At 43.5% G+C, this 18538-nt stretch overlaps 1 pseudogene; it reads left to right on the top strand.

The window, feature by feature from the left end:
- Window positions 1-704: 704 nt before the first annotated feature.
- LOC129493434 (keratin, type II cytoskeletal 8-like) lies at window positions 705-2393 on the top strand (annotated as a pseudogene).
- The last annotated feature ends 16145 nt before the right edge of the window (window positions 2394-18538 follow it).

Genomic DNA, 18538 nt, shown 5'->3' with positions numbered 1-18538 from the left:
CCTTCTTTGAAGATGACTGTGAATAGAGCCGGTTTCTTCTCTGCAGTAGTTTTTGGATTCAGGGAAAGAGTCTTTTGAATTTTTAAATTTTCATTCCATATATTCTTTTCTTAAATCTCTTGACTGAGCTCTTAGTCTTTTGTGATGGTGTACGAATTGTTAGGCAAAAGTAACTCGGTGGAAAATATCTGAAAAAAACTGAAAGGAGAAAGAAAGTGTGAAGTTGTTCTGCTTTTGGTGAGAATTCCCCAACATGTGAAGATTACTTTTTGTTCTACTGTCCTGAGGTTGAGTATCCAGTCATAATCTACTCCCTGCATTGTAATTTGGGATGCAAGCTGGTCTCTGGGTAACAGAGCCATTTTACTGGCAAATGCAAAAGTTAAGATGAGTCCTCCACTTAATGCAACTTTTTTCTCTGTTCCCAACCCCCTTTCTTTGGATTTATGGAAGGATGCATTCTAGCTCTTATATCTTTTTAATAAGATGAGTTGAAACTTAATGGAAATACTGCATTACTGAAATACTAAGCTCTCAAATCAGTAGGATGTGTCTAACAAGCATCGAAGTATTAAAATAAGTTGGCCCATTGACATCCAGTTACATATATAAAACGTGGTTATTGATTTAAAAATTGCAGACCAAGAAGCAGCTTCTCCACTCCTTCTGGAATCTCCACTTGGTTCAGCCTGCCTACCTCCACAATGTCCATCAGGGTGACCCAGAAGTCCTACAAGGTGTCCACCTCTGGCCCCTGGGCCTTCAGCAGCCTCTCCTACACAAGTGGGTCTGGTGCCCCCATCAGCTTCTCTAGCTTCTCCCGAGTGGGCAGCAGCAGCTTCTGGGGTAGCCAGGGTGGAGGCTATGGTGGGGCCAGTGGAATGGGAGGCATCACCGCCATCACGGTCAACCAGAGCCTGCTGAGCTCCCTTAACCTGTACATGGACCCCAACATCCAGGCCGTGAGCACCCAGGAGAGAGAGCAGATCAAGACTCTCAAGTTTGCCTGCTTCACAGACAAGGTACGGTTCCTGGAGCAGCAGAACAAGATGCTTGGAGACCAAGTGAGCCTCCTGCAGCAGCAGCAGATGGCTCGGAGCAACATGGACAAACGTGTTCAAGAGCTACATCAATAACCTTAGGCGGCAGCTGCAGACTCTGGGCCAGGAGAAGCTGAAGCTGGAGGCAGAGCTTGGCAACATGCAGGGGGCTGGTGGAGAACTTCAAGAACAAGTATGAGGATGAGATCAATAAGCGTACAGAGGTGGAGAATGAATTTGCCCTCATCAAGAAGGATGCGGATGGCCAGGCGCGGTGGCTCACGCTTGTAATCCCAGCACTTTGGGAGGCCGAGGCGGGCGGATCACGAGGTCAGGAGATCGAGACCACGGTGAAACCCCGTCTCTACTAAAAATACAAAAAAGTAGCCAGGCATGGTGGCGGGCGCCTGTAGTCCCAGCTACTCGAGAGGCTGAGGCAGGAGAATGGCGTGAACCCGGGAGGCGGAGCTTGCAGTGAGCCGAGATTGCGCCACTGCACTCCAGCCTGGGCGACAGAGCGAGACTCCGTCTCAAAAAAAAAAAAAAGGATGTGGATGAAGCTTACATGAACAAGGTAGAGCTGGAGTCTCGCCTGGAAGGACTGACTGACGAGATCAACTTCTTCAGTCAGCTGTGTGAAGAGGAGATGCGGGAGCTGCAGTCCCAGATCTCGGACACGTTTGTGGTGTTGTCCATGGACAACAGCCGCGCCCTGGACGTGGACAGCATCATCACTGCGATCAAGGCGCAGTACGAGGAGATCGCCAACCGCAGCCAGGCTGAGGCTGTGAGACCATGTACCAGATCAAGTATGAATAGTTGCAGGCGCTGGCTGGGAAGCACGGGGATGACCTGCGGCGTTCAAAGACAGATCTCCGAGATAAACGGGAACATCAGCCGGCTCCAAGCTGAGATTGAGGGCCTCAAAGGCCAGAGGGCTTCCCTGGAGGCCACCTCGCAGATGCCGAGGAGCGTGGTGAGCTGGCATTAAGGATGCCAACGCCATGCTGTCCAAGCTGAGAGGCTGTCACACAGCCGGCCAAGTGGGACATGGCACGGCAGCTGTGTATCAGGGGCTGATAAACTTCAAGCTGGCCCTGGGCGTCAAGATAGCAACCTATAGGAAGCTGCTGGGGGGCGAGGAGAGCTGGCTGGAGTCTGGGATGCAGAACATGAGTATCCATTCGAAGACCACCAGTGGCTATGCAGGTGGTCTGAGCTCGGCCTAGGGGGGCCTCACAAGCTACTGCCTGAGCTCTAGCTTTGGTTCTGGCGCCAGCTCCACCTCCACCAGGGCCGTCGTTGTGAAGCAGCTTGAGTACCCGTGATGGGAAGCTGGTGTCCGAGTCCTGACATCAGCCCAAGTGAACAGCTGCTATAGCCCCTCCCAGCCTGCCCCTCCTGTGGCTGCCCCAGAGCCCGGAAAGGAGGCTGCTGTGCAGGGGAGCATGGCAAACGGGAGACTCACCTGAGGCTCAGTCCTAGCCCTAAGTCCACCTGCAGGGGAGTTTACCATCTGGGGATCCCTTTGCCCATGCCTCCAGCTACAAAACAATTGCGTTTTTTTTTTTTTTTTTTTTGGCTAAAATAAAACTTGAGCTAGCTCTGCCAAAAAAAAAAAAAATAATAATAATAATAATTTTGCTCCTTGTAGAAAGTGTAGAAAAATAAGAAAAAAAATTCACCCACATTATGTCACCTGGAGGGTAACACTTATTAACCATTTAATGCAGTTTTTTTGTTTGATTTTTTTTTTTTTTTGGACAGAGTCTGGCTCTATCGCCCAGGCTAGAGTGCAATGGTGCGATCTTGGTTCACTGCAACCTCCGCCTCATCCTCCCAAGTAGCTGGGATTACAGGCACCCACCACCACACCTGGCTAAGTTTTGTATTTTTAGTAGAGACAGGTTTCTGCATGTCGGCCAGGCTGGTCTTCGACTCCTGACCTCAGGTGATCCAATGCAGTTCCTTTCAATCCCCTGTGTTTGTTAATGGCTGCATGTTTAAAAATCTGGAATAGGCCTAATATGCTGGAAACTTAATATTTGTAGTAAGAGGACAAAATAATTTATGCAGTTCATTTGACCACAGTTTGTTTCTGATTACTGTGAAAGTTCTGAAAGTTACAGCTATAAGCAACCTTAACCTGTTTTGCAAGTTACTCTTGCTTTGTACTTGATTTCTGGGGGGATGTTTTGTCTTTGACTTTGAGAATCTGCTCTCTAGACTTACATAAATATGACAGCTTGTGTTACTAATGCTAATAGATTAATTAGGTAATATAGTTAGTTTTAATAGGTAAAACACAACCCAAAGAGCACTATCCCTGGACTTAGGCTCCAGTCCTGGCTCTGCAGCTTCAAACTTGTGCAGCCTTAAGCAAATCACCAAGCTCAAATATCTTTGATTCTTAATTTCCTCATTACTAAAATGACAGTAAAAACCTACATCATATGGTTATTGTGAGATAAAAATAGGTGCATATTCAAAGAAAATCACCAGATAAACTTGAACTGTGTCACAGTGTGACTTTGAATTCTTCTAAAAAATCAACACGTATCATCATATGTAAGTTTTTGTAAGTGAAAAAGCTATACTGTTAAAAGGTTAAATGGTACCTGGCCTTCTATTTTTCCTTCGAATGATACCATGCTAAAAGACAAATAATTAAGAGTGTTCTCTTTTTGAAGGGAAACTTTAGGGCTGATTTAGGTTGCTCATTCTGGCTAAATCTACACCTTGGAAAATTACTGTCATTTTAATTTTCTTCCCATTGTTCTTGGAGTACTCAGGAAATTTATCATCTCTTCTCAGAGCCACCTGATACTTCATTTTTGTGCAAGTGCTTCTAAAAAGATGAAGGCATTTTTTATCTCCAGTTCTTAGAAACCAGTTTCCAGCTGGTGGTAATTTTAATTTTCTAAGCACCTCTTATGAGCAAAAAACTTTGTAATGCCTTTCTACCTACATTATCTCACGAAATGGTCCCAAAAGCTTTAATGAAACAGGAATATTCCACTTTCTACATGTTTTGGTTTTTTATTTTTGAGACTGGGTCTTGCTCTGTCACCCATGCTGGAGTGTAGTGGTAAGATCTCGGCTCACTGCAGCCTCCGCCTCCTGACTTCAAGTGGTCCTTCCGCCTTGGTCTCCCTAAGTGCTGCGATTACAGGCAGGAGCCACTGTGCCCGGCCTCTAGATGTTCTTAAATATTTCCAGCAATTTACAGATGAGGAAACCAAGTCAACACATGAGTTGTCTTGATTCCTGGCAAAAAGCTGGCTCGGTATCTCTGGCTTTTTTTCCCGATTACAGAGAGGGAGGCAAGACGGTCATTCCATCAATTGTCACTGAGTTGTGTCATTGGCTGCACTGGGGAGAGCGAGGCTAAAAGGGGGCAGTCTATTCCCTCAGGTTCCTCCTCACCTGGATGCCCAGGAGAAGGTGGAAGCCAGGCCGCTTCCCTTTCCTCTCCAGGAGGCCGAGCGTGTGCTGCTGGAGGACACCTTACCTGGGCGAAAAAGTGGTCCCGCTCCAGCAGCCCTTTGTGTTGTCCAAGTCCACCCGCAGCGGCCCCGGGAAGCCAGCTCCGCTCGCGGCCAACACTTCAGCACCTGGCCCTAGCGGACAGCGCCACCCGTGGCTGCAGGCCTGCAGGCCCGGCGCCCACCCCAGGCACCGCCCTGCCAGGGCCACCGAGGGTACTTGGCCGCCTGGAACGCCCCAAGCAGCACCACGGCCCTAAGCAGCCGGGTGCCGCGACCGGAGCCAGCGTCTCGCCGCCGTCCAGCCCCTTCGTCTCCGCGCCCATTGACCGGCGCGTCCTTCCCTGGCCTGCCTTGAGCTGTCCCCCCGGGATCCTGCGCTGCAGCCGCTACCCAGGGCGGCACTCCACCCCTCGGGCCCGGACACGCTGCCTACCTGGGCCATTGAAATGTCCAAGCACATAAACAAGTTTGAGAAGGCGATGCTGTAAAGGTACCCTTCCTCCAGGCTAAGGGGTCTAGCCGCCCTTGGAGTCTATCCTTGATGGCTCATCTTGAGACCTTTTAAAAACTCCTTTGTTGTGCTCCCTACTTTATTTAAAGGTACGTTTCAGGAGGTTGAGGCACGAGAATCGCTTGAACCCAGGAGGCGGAGGTTGCAGTGAGCCAAGATCAGGCCAATGCACTCCAGCGACAGAGCAACACTGTCTCAAAAAAAAGTTACCAGTCATAAACCACTACAATTTTTTTTTTTTTTTTTTTTTTTTGAGACGGAGTCTTGCTCTATTGCCAGGCTGGAGTGCAGTGGCACGATCTCGGCTCACTGAAACCTCCACCTGCGGGGTTCAAGCCATTATCCTGCCTAAGCCTCCCAAGTAGCTGGGATTACAGGCGTGCCCCACCATGCCCCACTAATTTTTGTATTTTTAGTGGAGATGGGGTCTCCCCATGTTGGCTAGGATGGTCTCGATCTCTTGACCTCGTGATCCCCTCACCTCAGCCTCCGAAAATGGTGAGATTACAGGCGTGAGCCGCCACATCCAGCCTATCGTAACATTTAATGCTGATCTCCATCGTCATGTATGTCTATGTTTAGCGTATTCCCAGTTGAATTTGCACAAGCCTTTTGGAAAGCAGTTTTGCACCATGAAACAAAGAGTCTATGGTAAATATTCTTTGATACTATAATTTCACTTCTGGAAGTCCAACAGGGGAGAAAAATCTAAAGTTGAAAAGTCAACCACACACAAAAATCACACAGGTGTTCCTTTAAAAACTAATTATATTTATTACAGCATGATATGCAAAACTAGAAAAATGAAAAACATTTTTACTTATTTAAATACTGATTTTTTGTTTTTTGGACAGGGTCTTGTTCTGTAGACCATGCTTGAGTGTAGAGGTGGAATCATGGCTCATTGCAGCCTCAATTCGCTTGGCTCAAGTGATCCTCCTGCCTCAATCTCTTGCATAGCTAGGACTACAGGCATGGGCCACCACGTCTGGCTTACTTGTTTATTTTTTGTAGACACAGGGTCTTGTTAATGTTGCCCAGGCTGGTCTTGAACTCTTGGCTTTAAGTGATTAAGTGATCCTCTCACCTTGGCCTCCAAAGTGTGGGATTGTAGGTATGAGCCACCACACCTGGTGTCTTTTGTTTTTTTTTTCTCTTGACCTCTGCTATTGAAAGACAACTAAACATTTGTATTTAGAACGTTTAAATAAAACTTCAACCATAAATGGATTCAAAACATGGCAATCATGCGTGTGCTAAATGGATTTGTATATTGGAATATTATGGAACCATGGAAAGTACATTATAAAAATGATAAAAATGCTTATTTTGTAAGTAAAATAAAGTAGGACATAAATTTTTAGTACAGTTGGATGTAATCTCTGTAACTTTTATGGGTGATGGCAGAATTATTTAGACACTACTGGATACCTGTGGTCAATAAATAGTAACTGGATAAATGAAAAGACAGGTAAAGGGTAGTTCCTAACATGTTTTTTGTGCTCATAATTTTCTGTAGCAAGATACGTTGGTTTTATAGGAAACAACACTTTTTTTAAAGATGCCATCTCTAGAAACTTTGTTCATAAATTGTATTTTCAAATCTTGACTTTATTTTATTCGAGACAGGGTCTCACTGTGTCACTCAAGCCAGTGCAGTGGCATGATCACAGCTCACTACAGCCTTGCCTTCCTGGGCTCCAGCCCATGTGCCACCATGCCTGGCTAACTTTTGTGTTTTTTTGTAGAGACAGGGTCTGGTTATGTTGCCCAGGTTGGTCTCAAACTTCTTAGATCAAGCCATCCACCCGCCCCCACCTCCCTTAAGTGCTGGGATTGCGGGTGAGCCACTGCCCCTGGCTTCAAATCTTACCTCACAATTCTGTGAGTGATGGTTTATTTCCTACTGATAGATGAGGAAGTGGGGGCCCAACACCTTAGTCTTATGTGAAATCAGGTTGTAAGTGCCGAGTCTAGATCTTCTGACTCCAAGTCCCTTGACATTTCCTGACATTGAACTTGGCTGGTATGTTCCAGGCTCTGGTTTTTGAGACAAGAAACAAAATTGCAGTCCCTGCCCTGTCCCTGGCTTGCTGGGTGATTTGAGGATAAGTCACTTCTCTTTGTGTCTCTTCCTTTCTTGGGCTCTTGACCTGGTGGTTTATAAAATCAATCTTTCGCACTGTTTCTTTCAGTGGAGAGAGGACTCTGTTAGGATGTTGGCAAACCTGTCTAACGTTGCTCCCCTAGTCACTTTATCTCTCATCTCCCTGTTTTTTATTTTGTCATTTTCATCCTGTCAATTTTTTGTGTTCCTTTACCGTGTCAACCTTTTGTTGACATTTTGTCATATTTTTAGAAATGATATTTATTTCTTTGCTTAGTATATATTTTACCTATCTAGAGATAAGCTTTGTGAGGACAGAAGTCCTTTCCAACTTTTGCTCATCTGTACCTCCAAAATCTAGCACAGGGTTGGACTTACTCATCGTTAGCTCGGTAAGATACTTGTTGAAGGAATTGCAGGAATGGAAGTGTATGTATGATAAAGATAAGATGAGCTTGCTTCTCCCACAACATCCCCTACTGCTACTACTGGGCTTACGCCATTAGTCTTGTCAGGAAATAAAGTGCTAGAGCAGTAGTTCTTGGCTGGGTGATTTTTGCTATCCTAGATGATATTTGGCAATATCTGGAGCTATTTTTAGTTGTCACAATTGGGACATGGTACCGGCATCCAGTGGTCAGAGGCCAGGGAGGTTGCTAAACTTCGTACAATGCACAGGACGGCCCCAACCCACTCCAGCTCCTGATAAAGAATCCACAGATCCTAAATGTCAATAGTGCCAAGATTGAGAAACCCTGTGCTAGAGAGGTTGAATGAGGTTAGTTTGCTTATCTGTTTTAAAGTTTTCATTTGGGTGATTGTTTTGAAATAATTTCAAGCACACGGAAAAGTTGGAAGAATAATACAAAAAATGACCTTCACCCAGATTCTCCAATTGATATCTTACCCTATTACATTATCATTTTCTCCATATATGTGATTATTTTTTCTTTCTGAACTATTTAAGGGCAAGTTGCAGACATGATGTTCTGTTACTTCTATATAACTCAGTGTGCATTTCCTAAAAGGTTTTACATAAACACAGCACAATTATCAATCATGATGACCCAATTATCTAATTTAAAACCTTATTCATATTTCACATATTATCCCAACTGTGTGTGAAGCAAGTGTTTTATTCCTCTTGCATTTGGGATGAGGGTGGAGCTTGAGTCCCTGGCTCTAACCCATCCCAGTGTTATTTAACAAGAATTAAAGCTTTACGCCGGGCACGGTGGCTCACACCTGTAATCTGAGCACTTTGGAGGTCTGAGGTGGGCAGATCCCAAGGTCAGGAGTTCAAGACCAGTTTGGCCAACGTGGTGAAACCCCATCTTTACTAAAAATACAAAAATACAAAAAAGAAGCTGTGTGTGGTGGTGTACGTCTGTAATTCCACCTACTCGAGAGGCTGAGGCAGGAGAATTGCTTTAACCTGGGAGGTGGAGGTTGCAGTGAGCCAAGATCATGCCATTGCACTCCAGTCTGGATGACAGAGGTGAGATTCCATCTCAAAAAAAAAAAAAAAAAAAATACTAGAGCCAAACACTGATGTTGAACTCCTGCAACTCACCAACTTTGTTGGGTTGAGTTTGGCCTTTGGATATCACTCCGAGTGGTACCTTTAGACATTGAGTCTGGACCTGTCTATTAGTGGAATTTTGTGCAGTGAGGATGGTACCAAGCCTCCTGGCTTCCAGCTGAAGTGTCAAATCCTACTTCAGCACGAGACACATCCTTGATAAATGGGAAGCTTCATGATAATGACTTATAACAGGAACTAATATCTCCCAAACTGAGGATTCTTCAGCCAGCATTAACCTGAACAATAACAGAAATCCTTCAAAAGGCTTTTTAGGTTTTCTCTCTGCCTTGCTTCCATAATCTTTCTTGACATTTAAAATGAATTCTCCCTGAAATCCATGAACTAACTTTGAATAGAAAGGCTTATAAGTGAATATTATTTGTCAGATACTAGATATTTGTTATTATTTAGTCTACTAGAGCTTAAAATTTCACAAGACTTATTGGATGTTCTTTTGTTCCTTCCCTTTTCAACTTTCCTTTGATTCTCTGCTGCAGCACATAATTTTTTTCCTCTATCCTAAGAGGACCAGTGTCAGGCACATTTCAGGTGCTACATAAATGGCGGCTATTATAAGTGATGTTGCTAGAACTGAGGCCAATGTATTAGTTTCATGGGGCTGTTGTAACAAATCACCATACACAGGGTGGCTTACAAATAACAGACAATACATCCTGGTTAACATGGTGAAACCCCATCTCTACTAAAAATATAAAAAATTAGCCTGGCGTGGTCGCGGGCACCTGTAGTCCCAGCTACTCGGGAGGCTGAGGCAGGAGAATGGTGTGAATCCAGGAGGCAGAGCTTGCAGTGAGCCAAGATCGTGCCACTGCACTCCAGCCTGGGTGACAGAGTGAGACTCCGTCCCCCACAAAAAAAAAACAAAAAACAGACAATGGCCGGGTGTGGTGGCTCACATGGAGAAGAAAGGCAAGTGATGTTGGAGCAGAGGCTAGGATGATATAGCACCAAGCCAAGGCACCTCAAGGATCGCCAGCGACCACCAGAAGCCAGGAGAGAGCCATATTTGAGTCTCTTCTCCTTTTCTTATAAGAACATCAATCATTGGACTTAGAGTCCATCCTAATCCAGTATGACCCGATTTTAACACATATTTGTGTCATAGCCCCTCAAATTCCTATGTTGAAGTCCTGATCCCTCTACCTCAAAATGTGTATAGTCATGGGCTGCATAAAGACATTTCAATCAATGATGGACCGCATATACGACTGTGGTTGCGCAGGATTATAATACCATATTTTTACTGTACCTTTCCTACATTTAGTTATGTTTAGATACACAAATACTTAGCATTGTGTTACCATTGCCGGCAGGATTTAGTACAGCAACACACTGTACAGGTTTGTAGCTTAGGAGCATTAGGCTACACCACATGGCCTAGGTGTGTAGTAGGCTATACCACTTAGGTTTGTGTAAGGACACTCTATGATGTTTGCACAAGAAAAACATTGCCTAATGCCACATTTCTCAGAATATAACCCTGTAGTTAAGTGATCCATGACTGTATTTGGAGATAGGGCCTTGAAAGAGGTATTTAGGGTAAAATGAGATCATAGGGATAGACCCTAACCCAGTATAACTTATGCCCTTATAAGAAGAGATTAGGGCACAGACACACATAGAAAAGACTGTGAAGACACCAGAAGATGGCCGTCTATAAGCTGAGAAGACAGCCCCTTAGAAGGAACCAACTGTGCTGATGCTTTGATCTTGGACTTACAGCCTCCAGAACTGTGATAAAGTATATTTCTGTTTAAACCACCCAGTCTATGTTACATTATTATGAAAGTCCTAGCAAACTAATGCAGTCTGCAAAGACCCTATTTCCGGCTGGGTGTGGTGGTTCGTGCCTGTAATCCCTGCACTTTGTGGGGGTTGAGATGGGAGGATCCCTTGAGTTTCAGGAGTTTGAGGCATCATAGTGAGTTCTTGCCTATATAAAAATTTTAAAGATTAGCTGAGCCCCGGAAGTTGAGGCTGCATTGAACTGTGATTGTGCCACTGCCCTCCAGCCTGGGTGACAGAGTAAGACCTTGCCTCTAAAAAAAGACCCTATTTCCAAATAAGATTATGTTTGGAAGTTCTGGATAGAAATGAATTTTGGGGGTCTCTATTAAACCCACTATACACAGTATAAGTGAAAGACTGCAGTGAGAAACAAGGCTAGAGGGATAGTCTAAGACCAGATTGTGGACAGCCTTGAATGCCAGGGTTAGGGTGTCTGGCCTTTTTTCTAGGTGTACCAAACTGTCAAACTGAGGATGAACATGTGAGAAGCGTGGAGATGAATGACAATGAACAGATGGGGAAGGTTTGCTGTAATTCCTAAATCATCTCATCCTCTGAATGAGCGTCCATGGTGTGTCAGAGTTAGGGAACTGGTGACCTTGAATTGGTGGGAAAGATTTTCAGGGTGTGTATAACCCCAAGGGGTTATGAATGTGTTCTCCTATGCCAATCCTGATGACCAAGTGCTGGCTGCTGGAATTCCATCCCTGACAAGGACTGTATGATGAATTCAGGATGTCTGGTGTGGACAACGGAGGGGGAAATTGGGGTTGCTACAGTTGGTTAGTTCCCTCTAAAACACTTGTTGAAATTTGGTTTCCATTGTAACTGTACGGAAGGTGGGAACTGTAAGAGGTGATTAGGCCATGAGAGTTCTGCCCTCATGAATGCAATTAGTGCCATTACAAAAGGGTGAGTTAAGCTCCCTGCTCTCTCTCTGTCTGTCTCTCACATGCACTTTCTTGTACTTCTGCCTTCCCCCCGGGGGATGATGATACAATAAGACCCTTTCCAGATACCAGCTCCTTGGTCTTGAACTCCCCAGCCTCCAGAAATGTGAGCTGATACATTTCTGCCCTTTATAATTTACACAGTGTCTGCTATTCTGTTACTGCAGCACAAACACACAAAGACAGGGGCCCAGGTGCCATGTATTTGAGATCCCTAGTTTGGTTCTTTAACCCATTGAATTGGTTGCTGAATGTGTGCCATAGCTTGTTCAGAGTCCAATTATTGTGATTAGAGCAACTGCTTTTGTTTATAACAGTTTTGGAAATCAAAGCTTTAAAAATATTCTGTTGAGTGTTCTATTGAAGTCTCATCCAAGTACTTCATTGATTTTTTTTTTCTTTTTTTAATCTGAACAGAGTAGCCAAATGATACCAAGTTAGAGGCAGTAATGTGTAAAATCTCTTTCGTGAAGATGTTTTGGTTTATTTCCTTCAGTCCAGGGACTAGAGCCCAGAAAGCTCTCACTTTACAGAGGCTTTGATCTTCCCATGTCAGTTTAGCTATTGGCTATTGAGTCCTGCATTTGTTAGCCATTCATCACCAGTAACGTATCCCATGATAATACACTAGCTTTTGGCTCCTCTGGGTACAGTTTTGATGCAGTTTTTGGTTCTTGTTATTGTTTTTAATAAACCAAACTTCAGAAGAATGGAAAGTATTTAGGTATGGAGGTAAATAATTTGTTTTGACTGAAAACAGAAGTTTCTTTTAAAGCTTTGTGTTCTCTGATAAAATAACTTGATCAAATTATTTAGTTCATTGATTTAATGAGACTTAACATAATGCTTAGAATCTGGGGCATAGAGAATAGTGCTTGCACTTAACCCTTGAAAAGAAGAAATATGTTAGTGCATTAACTCATTTATTCCATCAGCATTTACATATTGAGCCTCTACCAAACATCATATTTCTCTGGAAATATAATCAAAAAACAATTTTTCTAGTTCTGAGCTGTTGGAGCTTATAGTCTAATAAGAGAAATAAACATAAATGTAACATCACATCTGAAAAATTGAAACAGGCAGGAGGTATTGGTGCTATGAGAATTTACAAGGGGATTTGATGCTGGCAGAGCCTGTTACTTAAACACTTTCTATTCTTATTAACCCTAATCTTGTTTGGGGTGACAAAATGTACAACAATGTCTCCTTTTCCAGCCTTTCATGGTTCAGGGCATTCATATAGCAGAGTTCCGACCAACAAAACAAACTGCAGTCTGCTGGAGGATGTTGGTCAAAAGAGGGGCAAACCAGGCTGGTGATGCTATTCTACGTGTCTTTATACCTTGAATGTGGATGTGATGTCTGGAGTTGCAGCAGACAACTTACGATTATGAGAAAAGGCCAACAAAATAGCAGAAACATCAATCCTGGCCTTATTGATTTTCTGAAACAAAGAATGTTGCAGTTGCTCACTTGCAGACTTCTTGTTATGTAATAATAAAAATTCCTATTTGCTTAATCCGCTGTTAGTCATATCTTATTTACTTGCAGCCAAGCACATTCTTAAGTGCTGTTAAGGGAGTCCATAGAAAGTTTCCCTGAAGTCTTGATTAGCTAAAGTTTGAAGAATGATCAAGGTTTAACTAGATGAAGGAAGAGTTTGTATGCAAATATTTGTGACAGGAGGAGATTGGTACCCACAAACAGTGGCAGTACAAAAGTAGAGGGAAGAGAGAATGGAGAGGGATGAAGGGCAAGACCTTGTAGCATTTCCAGGCCACGTTAAAGTTTTGTTTTTAAGAAACTTGGAAAGCCATTGAAAGGTTTGAAGTAGGGGAGGATAATATGATAATACTTGTCCATTGTTAGACAAATGCAATAAGGGCTGTGAGTTATATAAGGTATTATGAATGCACAGAGGAAGAAATATGTCTTGCAAGAGGGCAGAAAAGGTCACCATTGTGATGAATATAAAATAAAGAGAAAAAAGTCACCAGAGGCCGGGCGCGGCGGCTCACGCTTGTAATCCCAGCACTTTGGGAGGCCGAGGCGGGCAGATCACGAGGTCAGGAGATTGAGACCACGGTGAAACCCCGTCTCTACTAAAAATACAAAAAATTAGCCTGGCGTGGTGGTGGGCGCCTGTAGTCCCAGCTACTCGGAGAGGCTGAGGCAGGGGAATGGCGTGAGCCCGGGAGGCGGAGCTTGCAGTGAGCTGAGATCGTGCCACTGCACTCCAGCCTGGGTGACAGAGTGAGACTCCGCCTCAAAAAAAAAAAAAAAAAAATCACCAGAAACAAAATGAGAAAGAGTTCTAGACAGAGGAAAGAGAAATATGATCAGAGTGCTGCTGGTGTAAATTAATGGTGCATTTAGTTTCCCACGAGTAGCATAGTTTGTCTCAAGTGTAGGGCTCCTCCATGAAAGGAGTGGAAGGTGATTTTAAAATATAGGTATAGGCAAGATCATCAAACCTCTGAAACAAAGCCTGAGTTATAGTTAGGATGACAGTATAATTTATTACCCAAACTGGGAAACTTTCAGAGTGAAAAAGGGTGCTATAAATTTTCAAACAATTGTCATTCATCGGCACTCTCCAGGGCAAATTGGAATGTAATCTATGGTCACTCTACTTGGGTAGATTAAATATATTGGACAACTGGAATAATTGGCTTTTAATAAGAAAAAATTTGCTCATACCATCTCCCAACTTAAAAATGCATGTCCCACTTCTAGAAAGCTATCACAGATGCGAAGAACCTGCCTTTGGAGTTGCATGTAATAATTCCAATTTATACAGTTAAACAGTTAAAATGACTTCCAGCTTTTGAAGCTTTGAACTCAGCTTCCATTTACCAACTATGAGATACTTTTCTACTGCTATCTACTTATGTCCATGAACCCATTTTCTCTTTCAATTGGAATACAGGTCTTTGTAGTCTCATTTCTCTTCATAGCTTATGTTAATCAGAATTATTTTGATTGCAAGTGACAGAAACCCAACTGTGGGAGACATGCTGATCACCGCCAAGTATTCGAGCTCTCTATCTCCTGCGCACATGGCAGAATTGCACTTGCAGGTCTCCCTCAGAGTGGAAATGTTTACTATTTCTGTATCAGATCATTTAATGGCTGTTGTGAGTCTCTCCAAAACTCTTTTCCTCTGGTGAAGAGAATGACAGCATTCTATATAGTTGCTTCTCCATCTGCTGGTTTCTAGAGTGGGCACAATGCACAGAAGAGCCCCTTTTTAATGCACGATGAATATGAAAATGAGGGAGAGCAGTAAACCTTTGCTGTTTGAAGCCACTCAGGTTTTGAGATTGTTACTGCATCATAACCTAGCCTATCCTGGCTGATGTCCCAACTCAAACTAGCGCAAATGAAAAGGAGAAATTGTGTTCTGTAGTTTGGAGGAATTGTGGGGCAGCTCATAGAATGTACAGAAATAGAACCAGGGCCTTAGGGGATTGAAATGATGAACTAAGAACTATCTGAACACGCACATTTTCTCCCTATTTTCTTTCCCTTCCCTCTCCTTCCATCCTTGCCCCCCTATTTCTCATCACTGCTTATCTTTGTTTGTCTTCATTCTGCACATTGCACTCATCTAGAAAGAAAGAATTCTGCCAGAAGTCCTAAATTTACTTTGTCCTAATTGAACATGTTCCGGGGAAACGGTTTCATTGCTCCCAGTTTCCGGGTGACAACCACTGGAAAATAATCTGATTGGTTCTGTGTGGGCTGCAGATACCTCGCTGAACCACCCACACTGAGAGGAGAAGTGTCAGCTTTGCTTGCTGGCATGTGTGCACATGTTTTTGACTATTGTATATTCAATTGATAGTTCCTTAGCAGAATTTTATTTAAACTATTTTCCATTTTGTGGGTGTCAGTTTAGAAAAAATCAGATAGTAATTAACCTGCTTGATGCCATGTGTAATTAGAGGTACTAACATTGTCTTTGCAGACATCCGTAGGGAGTCTTGCTCTATTGCGTGCTATGACTGACTTTCTCCCTATATATATTACCTATTACCGTTAGTAGATACCCTTTGAATTTCTTGTATCAGATTAAATAAGATAGTGAGCTTGCTAAAATTTGATGTTTTTATTGCATGCCCCAAACACTAAATTTTTTGGATTTTGTTTGTTTGATGTGTCTTTTTTGGTGATGTTATGGAAGTTCTTGCTAATCTGAGAGAATTTCTTTATTTTTTTACTGTCTTTCGAGATGGGGCTTCACTGTGTTGCCCGGGCTAGAGTGCAGTGGCTATTTATGGGTGTAACCATAGTGCACTGCAGCCTCAAATTCTTGGCCTCTGGTAATAGAACTTTATTTTTAGATAAGAAGCGCTGCCCAGAATAAGCGTTATATAAGATCTAGCACAGTACCTGAAATGTGAGGAGAATGCACTTACTTACCAGTGTCTACCCATTTCATTATGGTCATTATCTTTAGGAAGACTATGGTTATGTTGGAGTAGGGAGTTGGCCAAGGTCAACCAGACAAGTGGGAAAGAGAAAGAAGCCATTGAGCCTTTCAATAAGCCAGTTCTCCTTCAAAACATTAATTGAGCCTGAGTGTGTTGTAGGTGTTTCCTTTAACTTACTGATTATTCTTGTTATCTCACTTAATGATGTGGATGGAAGCATCTTTGGTAAGTAGAAAATTGTTCTGTGTATTGTTCTTTACTCAGAAGAACTGTAAATCTACCCTTGACTTTTCTGCTAGCAAGCAGCAGAACTGCTACAATTAATCAGAGATGGTGTCTGGACAAGCAGCTAAAACTTTAGAACCTTGCTACTCACGCTGTGTTATGTGGTCTAGACTTGGTGTCCACTGGGAGCTTGTTGGAATCAGCCCAGCCCCATGGGATCTGTGGTTTGACAAGGGCCTCACGTGATCTGCAAGTATTTAAAAGTTGGAGAAGCACTGTTCTAAAGATTAGAATCAGCATCCTGGTAACGTTTATGGGGAGCCTAGACTGTTTGGGCTTCGAATGTAACTGACATCTTCAGGAAGATGGGAAATGCCTATCTTCCCGAAGATGTCACTTACAGTCAAAGTTTTATCACCTGACACTTACATGATACAACGTTCACATCCTCTGAGCATGACCTTGTTGGGGAGACATTGCTAATTGCTTATGTCATTCTTTCCACCAGGCTTCGGGATGCTTCTCTACCCTGTAGTCCAGACAGCTTTTTATGGAGACATAAGAGTTGGCCGGAGGCTGGGAGCATGGGCTTATGCCTGTAATCCCAGAGGTTTGGAAGGCTGAGGCGGGAAGATCGCCTGAGCCCAGGAGTTCTAGACCAGCCTGGGCAACATGGCAAGACCCCTGTCTCTACAAAAGTAAAAATTAGGTGGGCATGATAGCACATGCCTGTGGTCCCTGCTGCTTTGAGCCCAGGAGGTTGAGGCTGCAATGAGCCATGTTTGTGCCATTGCACTGCAGCCTGGGTGACAAAGCAAGACCCTGCCTCAAAAAAAAAAAAAAAAAAAAAAAGTTGGCTTGAGAGTTAAAAATGATTTCTTATTCCTGCCTGAAGACCAGTTGTTTGCTGGATATTACCCAACAGGCAAAGCAGACCAAAGAGAAGTCTAGGTTAGGAATCTTGTGGGTGTGACTTTCAGCTGGTCTGTTGGTTAAGTAACAGTCAAGGTCATGAGTTAGACCCAAGAACAAACCAGGTAATCTCTTAATCCATTCCTTCCAGTTTTGCTGTTTCCCATCATCTGCACTTTGTCTTGCTAACTGATCTTGATATTCGCTAACCCTCATCTTGATGTCACTAACCTTCATCTATTCCTTTGCATTAACTTACTCGCTTGGTCTTGTTGAGGCACTTTGGGAAGGATTCCCTTACTTAATGAATCATCTTCAAATGTTGTTTCTTTTTCTTTTTCTTTCTTTCTTTTTTTTTTTTTCTAATAGATAGGGTCTCACTCTGCCTGTTGCCCAGGCTGGAGTCAAGTCATACAATCATGGCTCCTTGTAGCCTCGAACTCCTGGTCTCAAGCAATCCCGCTGCCTCACCCTCGCAACTAGCTGGGACTCCAGTTATGTGCCATCACACCTGGCTAGTTTTTAAATTTTTTTTTAGAGACCATGTCTTGCTGTGTTGTCCAGGCTGGTCTTGAACTCCTGGCCTCAAGTGATCCTCCTGCCTCAGTCTCTGATGTCGTTGGGATTAGGGGCTTGAACCACCATGCTCAGTAACAGTGGTTGTCTTTGTCTTTGTTTGGGCCCTTGCAAAGGGGGAAGGAAAAACACCTTCTGTGAAGTGGCCTCAGACTGAGTGCTTCTCAAGGTCAGCTGTTAGTCCAAATTGTTACTTCACCTGAGGAAATTGAGATGCTGGATTAGAACCACTCCCATTGCTTTTCTGAATGAGCTTTACCTTTTATTGCTCCCCATGGTTACTAAGGATACAGGATCTGAGTCAGCTTGTTAAGTTCCAGTGACAGTTCCACTATGTCTTGGCATGTGATTTAGGGCAACTTATCTCTCTTATTTTCCTTCTTCTGTAATATGAAATAATTCTAGAGACTAATTCTCAGGGTTGAATTCTCAGGGTTGTTCTCAAGATAAATGAGAATTATATAAGATCTAGCATAGTACCTGAAATGTGAAGAGAATGTACTTACTCACCAGTGTCCACCCATTTCATTATGGTCATTATCTTTAGGAAGACTGTGGTTATGTTGGAAGTAGGGAGTTGGCCAAGGTCAACCAGAAATAATTCCAGCTACATTTTTTGTTGTTTTGAGACAAGGTCATGCTCTGTCATCCAGGCTGGAGTGTAGTGGCACAATCTGAGCTCATTGTAGCCTCAGTTTCCTGAGTGCAATAAATCCTCCCACCTCACTCTCCTGAGTAGCTGGGATCACAGGCATGCCTTACCACACCTGGTTTATTTTGGTACTTTGTGTAGAGACAGGGTTTTGCCAGGTTGCCCAGGTTGGTCTTGAACACTTGAGCTCAAGTGATACACCCACCTCAGCTTCCTAAAGAGCTGGGATTACAGGCGTGAGCCA

Source organism: Symphalangus syndactylus, chromosome 11 (assembly GCF_028878055.3).
Source record: "Symphalangus syndactylus isolate Jambi chromosome 11, NHGRI_mSymSyn1-v2.1_pri, whole genome shotgun sequence".
Taxonomy (NCBI): Eukaryota; Metazoa; Chordata; class Mammalia; order Primates; family Hylobatidae; genus Symphalangus; species Symphalangus syndactylus.
Note: the sequence above shows the minus strand (reverse complement) of the source record. Positions and strands in the feature narration are given on the sequence as shown.